The sequence below is a fragment of the Arachis ipaensis genome, chromosome B3, assembly GCF_059453495.1.
Source record: "Arachis ipaensis isolate K30076 ecotype BB chromosome B3, ASM5945349v1, whole genome shotgun sequence".
Lineage (NCBI taxonomy): Eukaryota > Viridiplantae > Streptophyta > Magnoliopsida > Fabales > Fabaceae > Arachis > Arachis ipaensis.
The window spans coordinates 74,970,103-74,977,875 of NC_142438.1; the positions used below are offsets into that span (position 1 = coordinate 74,970,103).

The 7,773-nt window shown below is 37.7% G+C and overlaps 1 non-coding gene across 1 annotated transcript; it reads left to right on the forward strand.

Moving 5' to 3' along the window:
• The first annotated feature begins 5,152 nt into the window (after positions 1-5,152).
• LOC148571156 (small nucleolar RNA R71) lies at positions 5,153-5,260 on the forward strand. Its single transcript, XR_015907885.1, has one exon. It is a non-coding gene; the product is annotated as a small nucleolar RNA R71 (small nucleolar RNA).
• Positions 5,261-7,773: the final 2,513 nt, after the last annotated feature.

Consider the following 7,773-nt stretch of genomic DNA (forward strand, 5'->3'; position numbering starts at 1 on the left):
CCCTAGATGTATACTTTCCAACGCAAATGGAAGCACGCCCTTTTGAGTTCTGTAGCTCCAGAAAATCCACTTTGAGTGCAGGGAGGTCAGAATCCAACAGCATCAACAGTCCTTCTTCAACCTCTGAATCTGATTTTTGCTCAAGTCCCTCAATTTCAGCCAGAAAATACCTGAAATCACAGAAAAACACACAAACTCATAGTAAAGTCCAGAAATGTGAATTTAACATAAAAACTAATGAAAACATCCCAAAAAGTAACTAGATTCTACTAAAAACATACTAAAAACAATGCCGAAAAGCGTATAAATTATCCGCTCATCACAACACCAAACTTAAATTGTTGCTTGTCCCCAAGCAACTGAAAATCAAATAGGATAAAAAGAAGAGAATATACTATAAATTCCAAACTATCAATGAAACATAGCTCCAATTAAATGAGCGGGACTTGTAGCTTTTTGCCTCTTGAATAATTTTGGCATCTCACTTTATCCATTGAAGTTCTGAATGATTGGCATCTATGGGAACTCAGAGTTTAGATAGTGTTATTGATTCTCCTAGTTCAGTATGATGATTCTTGAACACAGCTATTTTATGAGTCTTGGCCGTGGCCCTAAGCACTTTGTTTTCCAGTATTACCACCGGATACATAAATGCCACAGACACATAATTGGGTGAACCTTTTCAGATTGTGACTCAGGCTTTGCTAAAGTCCCCAATTAGAGGTGTCCAGGGTTCTTAAGCACACTCTTCTCTTGCTTTGGACCTTGACTTTAACCGCTCAGTCTCAAGTTTTCACTTGACACCTTCACGCCACAAGCACATGGTTAGGGACAGCTTGGTTTAGCCGCTTAGGCCAGGATTTTATTCCTTTAGGCCCTCCTATCCACTGATGCTCAAAGCCTTGGAATCCTTTTTATTTACCCTTGCCTTTTGGTTTTAAGGGTTATTGGCTTTTTGCTCTTGCCACTTGGTTTTAAGAGCTTTTGGCTTTTTCTGCTTGCTTTTTCTCTTTTTTTTTTCTTTCTATTTTTTTGCTATTTTTTTTTCTGCAAGCTTTGTTCTTTGCTGCTTTTTCTTGCTTCAAGAATCATTTTTATGATTTTTTAGATTATCAAATAACATGTCTCCTTATCATCATTCTTTCAAGAGCCAACATATTTAACATTCTTAAACAACAACTTCAAAAGACATATGCACTGTTCAAGCATTCATTCAGAAAACAAGAAGCATTGTCACCACATCAATATAATTAAACTAAGTTCAAGGATAAATTCGAAACTCATGTACTTCTTGTTCTTTTGAATTAAAACAGTTTTCATTTAAGAGAGGTGATGGATTCATAGGACATTCATAACTTTAAGACAAAGTTACTAAATACTAATGATCATGTAATGAAGACACAAACATGGATAAGCACTTAACATAGAGAAAACGAAAAACAGAGAATGTAGGAACAAGGAATGAGTCCACCTTAGTGATGGTGGTGTTTCCTTCTTGAGGAACCAATGATGTCCTTGAGCTCTTCTATGTCTCTTCCTTGTCTTTGTTGCTCCTCCCTCATTGCTTTTTGATCTTCTCTTATTTCATGAAGGATGATGGAGTGCTCTTGATGTTTCACCCTTAATTGTCCCATGTTGGAACTTAATTCTCCTAGGGAGGTGTTGATTTGCTCCCAATAGTTTTGTGAAGGAAAATGCATTTGAGGCATCTCTGGGATCTCATGGTGATGAGCTTCATGCGTCTCTTGAGATCCATGAATGGGCTCTCTTGCTTGCTCCATCCTTTTCTTAGTGATGGGCTTCTCTTCCTCAATGGGAATGTCTCCTTCTATGAAAGCTCCAGCTGAGTAACATAGATGGAAAATAAGATGAGGAAAAGCTAGCCTTGCCCCAGGAGAGGGCTTTTCGGCTATTTTGTAGAATTCAAGGGAGATGACTTCATGAACTTCTACTTCCTCTCCAATCATGATGCTATGAATCATGATGGCCCGATCCACAGTAACTTCAAATCGGTTGCTAGTGGGGATGATGGAGCGTTGGATGAACTCCAACCATCTTCTAGCCACAGGCTTGAGGTCCAGTCTTCTTAATTGAACCGGCTTGCCTTTGGAGTCAATCTTCCATTGAGCTCCTTCCACACATATGTCCCTGAGGACTTGGTCCAACCTTTGATTAAAGTTGACCCTTCTAGTGTAGGGGCATGCATCTCTTTGCATCATAGGCAAGTTAAACGCCAACCTCACATTTTCCGGACTAAAATCTAAGTATTTCCCCTGAACCATTGTAATATAATTCTTTGGGTTTGGGTTCTTACTTTGATCATGGTTCCTAGTGATCCATGCATTGGCATAGAACTCTTGAACCATTAGGATGCCGACTTGTTGGATGGGGTTTGTTAGAACTTCCCAACCTCTTCTTTGGATTTTATGTCGGATCTCTGGATACTCATTCTTCTTGAGCTTGAAAGGGACCTCGGGGATCACCTTCTTCTTGACCACAACATCATAGAAGTGGTCTTGATGAGCTTTGGAGATAAATCTTTCCATCTCCCATGACTCGGAGGTGGAAACTTTTGTCTTCCCTTTCCCAAAACAAAAAGCTTATATTTTTACCACACCAAACTTAGAATATTGCTCGCCCTCGAGCAAGAGAAGAAAGAATAGATGAAAAAGAAGAAGAAAATATGGAGGAGAGGGGGGAGGGGTAAGGTTCGGCCATAAGGGTGGGTTTTGGGTGGGAAATTGATTTGGAATTTTGAAGGTAGGTGGGGTTTATGAGGTAGGTTTATGGGGAAGAGTGGATGGATGTGAGTGGTGAAGTAGTGATAGGGAAGAGAGATTGAGGTGATTGGTGAAGAGTTTTGGGAAAGAGTGTTTATGGGATTGTGTGAAAGAGGGGTGAGAAGAAGTGAGTGGAGGTAGGTGGGGATCCTTTGGGGTCCACAGATCCTGAGGTGATCCTGTGGGGTCCACAGATCCTGAGGTGTTCAAGGATTTACAATCTTGCACCAAATTAGGCATGCAAAATGCCCTTGCACACAACTCTGGGCGTTCAACGCCAGATTGGTGCTTGTTCTGGGCGTTGAACGCCCATTTGTTGCCCATTTCTGGCATTGAACGCCAAAACCATGCTTGTTCTGGGCGTTCAGTGCCAGCTCTTCTCCAGGGTGCAATTCTGGCATTCAAACGCCCAGATGCTGCCCATTTTGGGCGTTCAGCACTAGAACCATGCTCTGTTCTGGCGTTGAACGCCAGCCAGATGCTTCTTACTGGCGTTTAAACGCCAGTAAGGTCGTCCTCCAGGGTGTGATTTTTCTTCTGCTGTTTTTGATTCTGTTTTCAATTTTTATATTTATTTTGTGACTCCACATGATCATGAACCTAATAAAACATGAAAGAACAAGAAAAATAAAATTAGATAAATAAAAATTGGGTTGCCTCCCAACAAGCACTTCTTTAATGTCAATAGCTTGACAGTGGGCTCTCATGGAGCCTCACAGATGTTCAGAGCTTTGTTGAGACTTCCCAACACCAAACTTAGAGTTTAGTTGTGGCCTCCCAACACCAAACTTAGAGTTTGACTGTGGAGGCTCTGGTTGACTCTATTTTGAGAGAAGCTTACTGTGCCTCTTTTCCATGTTTACAGAAGGGTAACCTTGAGTTGTAAACACAAGGGAGTCCTCATTCAATTGAAGGACTAATTCACCTCTGTTAACATCAATCACAGCTCTTGCTGTGGCTAGGAAAGGTCTTCCAAGGATGATGGATTCATCCTCATCCTTCCCAGTATCAAGGATTATGAAATCAGCAGGGATGTAAAGGCCTTCAACCTTTACTAACATGTCCTCTACTTGTCCATAAGCCTGTTTTCTTGAATTATCTGCCATCTCTAATGAGATTTTAGTAGCTTGCACCCCAAAGATTCCCAGTTTCTCTATTACAGAGAGGGGCATGAGGTTTATCCCTGAACCAAGGTCACACAGAGCCTTTTCAAAGATCATTGTACCTATGGTACAAGGTATTAGGAACTTTCCAGGATCCTGTTTCTTCTGAGGCAATGTCAGTTGATCCAGATCACTTACTTCATTGGTGAACAAGGGAGGTTCATCCTCCCAAGTCTCAATACCAAATAATTTGGCATTCAGCTTCATGATTGCATCAAGGTACTTGGCAACTTGCTCCTTAGTAACATCCTCATTCTCTTCATAAGAGGAATACTCATCAGAGCTCATGAATGGCATAAGGAGGTTTAATGGAATCTCTATGGTCTCTAGTTGAGCCTCAGATTCCTTTGGTTCCTCAAAGGGAAACTCCTTGTTGATCACTGGACGTCCCAGGAGATCTTCCTCACTGGGATTTACGTCCTCCCCTTCCTCTCCAGGTTCGGCCGTGTTGACTATGTCAATGGCCTTGCACTCTCCTTTTGGATTTTCTTCTGTATTGCTTGGGAGAGTACTAGGAGGGATTTCAGTGATCCTTTTACTCAGCTGGCCCACTTGTGCCTCCAAATTTCTAATGGAGGACCTTGTTTCATTCATGAAACTTACAGTGGCCTTAGATAGATCAGAGACTAAGTTTGCTAAATTAGAGGTATTTTGTTCAGAGTTCTCTGTCTGTTGCTGAGTGGATGATGGAAAAGGTTTACTATTGTTAAACCTATTTCTTCCACCATTATTAAAGCCTTGTTGAGGCTTTTGTTGATCCTTCCATGAGAGATTTGGGTGATTTCTCCATGAGGGGTTATAGGTGTTTCCATAAGGTTCACCCATGTAATTCACCTCTGCTATTGCAGGGTTTTCAGGATCATAAGCTTCTTCTTCAGAAGATGCCTCTTGAGTACTGTTGGATGCAGCTTGCATTCCATTCAGACTCTGAGAAATCATATTGACTTGCTGAGTCAATATTTTATTCTGAGCCAGTATGGCATTCAGAGTATCAATTTCAAGAACTCCCTTCTTCATAGGCGTCCCATTACTCACAGGATTCCTCTCAGAAGTGTACATGAACTGGTTATTAGCAACCATGTCAATGAGTTCTTGAGCTTCTGCAGGCGTTTTCTTTAGGTGAATGGATCCACCTGCAGAAGTATCCAATGACATTTTAGCCAATTCAGATAGACCATCATAGAATATATCCAGGATGGTCCATTCTGAAAGCATGTCAGAAGGACACTTTTTGGTCAGTCCTTTGTATCTCTCCTAAGCTTCATAGAGGGATTCACCTTCTTTCTGTCTGAAGGTCTGAACATCCACTCTAAGCTTACTCAGCTTTTGAGGAGGAAAGAACTTGGCTAAGAAAGCCTTGACCAGCTTATCCCAAGAGTTCAGGCTATCCTTAGGTTGAGAGTCCAACCATACTCTAGCTCTGTCTCTTACAGCAAAAGGGAAAAGCATGAGCCTGTAGACTTCAGGATCTACTCCATTAGTCTTAACAGTATCACATATCTGCAAGAATTCAGTTAAGAACTGAAAAGGATCTTCAGATGGAAGTCCATGAAACTTGCAGTTCTGCTGCATCAGAGAAACTAATTGAGGTTTAAGCTCAAAATTGTTTGCTCCAATGGCAGGAATAGAGATGCTTCTTCCATGTAAATTGGAATTAGGTGCAGTAAAGTCACCAAGAATCCTCCTTGCATTATTATTTTCGGCTGCCATCTCCTCTTCCTGTTCGAAAATTTCTGAAAGGTGCTTGCTGGATTGTTGTAATTTAGCTTCTCTTAGTTTCCTCTTCAGAGTCCTTTCAGGTTCTGGATCTGCTTTAACAAGAATATTCTTGTCTTTGCTCCTGCTCATATGAAAAAGAGGGAATAGAAAAATAATAATAGGGATCCTTTTTACCACAGTATAGAGGTCCCTGTGTGAGTAGAAGAAAAGAACGAGATGAGAGAGAAAGAGAATTTTTGAAAATAATTTTTGAAAAAGAGTTAGTGATTTTCGAAAATTATTTTTGAAAAAGGTTAGTAATTTTCGAAAATTAAAAATAAAAAATTAAAATAATTAGTTAATTAAAAAGAATTTTTGAAAAAGAGGGAGATATTTTCGAAAATTAGAGAGAGAGAGTTAGTTAGGTAGTTTTGAAAAAGATAAGAAACAAACAAAAAGTTAGTTAGTTAGTTGAAACAAATTTGAAAATCAATTTTGAAAAGATAAGAAGATAAGAAGTTAGAAAAGATATTTTAAAATCAAATTTTTGAAAAAGATATGATTTTGAAAAAGATAAGATAGAAAGATATTTTTAAAAATATATGATTGAAATTAGTTTTGAAAAAGATTTGATTTTTTAAAATCACAATTAATGACTTGATTCACAAGAAATCACAAAATATGATTCTAGAACTTAAAGTTTGAATCTTTCTTAACAAGTAAGTAACAAACTTGAAATTTTTGAATCAAAACATTAATTGATGATGTTATTTTTGAAAATTAGGAGATAAAGATAAGAAAAAGATTTTTGAAAAATATTTTTAAAATTTTCGAAAATAAATAACAAAAGTGAAAAAGATTTGATTTTTGAAAAAGATTTTTAAATTGAAAATTTGATTTGACTCATAAGAAACAACTAGATTTTAAAAATTTTTGAAAAAGTCAACTCAAATTTTCGAATTTTTTTTGAGAGAAAAGTGGGAAAGATATTTTTTGATTTTTTGAATTTTTATGATGAGAGAGAAAAACATGAAAATGATGCAATGCATGAAAATTTTTAGATCAAAACAATGAATGCATGCAAGAATGCTATGAATGTCAAGATGAACATCAAGAACTTATTTTTGAAAAATTTTTAATGCAAAGAAAACATGCAAGACACCAAACTTAAAAATTTTTCATGTATAGACACTATGAATGCAAGAATGCATATGAAAAACAAGAAAAGACACAAAACATGAAAACATCAAGATCAAACAAGAAGACTTACCAAGAACAACTTGAAGATCATGAAGAACACTATGAATGCATGAATTTTTCGAAAAATGCAAGATGAATATGCAATTGACACCAACTTTCAACTTAACTCAAGACTCAAACAAGAAACATGAAATATTTTTTATTTTTATGATTTTTTTTTATTTTTTTTGGATTTTTGTATTTTTTTTCGAAAAAACATATAGGAAAAAGAAAATAAGGATTTCAAAATTTTTTAATATGAATTCCAGGAATCTTGTATTCTTAGTCTAAAGCTCCAATTCGAGGGTTAGGCATGGCTTAATAGCCAGCCAAGCTTTAGTATGTAACTCAGACATGCCACGGCTGACATTCCAATTAACTTGCCTCTATGCTGATGGTTGGACGCCCCTATCCAAAAGAATTAGACATGGCTTTACAGCCAGCCAGGCTTCAACATGCTTCATGAAACTCTAGAATTCATTCTTAAAAATTCTGAAGAAAAATATATTTTTGAAAAGATTTATTTTTTTTTTCGAAAACAGATGAGAAAATTTTGAAAGGTTTTTGAAAAATTTTTGAAAATAAAACAAAAAGAAAATTACCTAATCTGAGCAGCAAGATGAACCATCAGTTTTCCAAACTCGAACAATCCCCAGCAACGGCGCCAAAAACTTGGTGCACGAAATTGTGATCTCAGGCAACGACGCCAAAAACTCTGTACGCACGTCTTAATAAATCATTTTTCATTCACAACTTCGATACAACTAACCAGCAAGTGCACTGGGTCGTCCAAGTAATAAACCTTACGTGAGTAAAGGTCGATCCCACGGAGATTGTTGGTATGAAGCAAGCTATGGTCACCTTGTAAATCTCAGTCAGGCGGATATAAAATA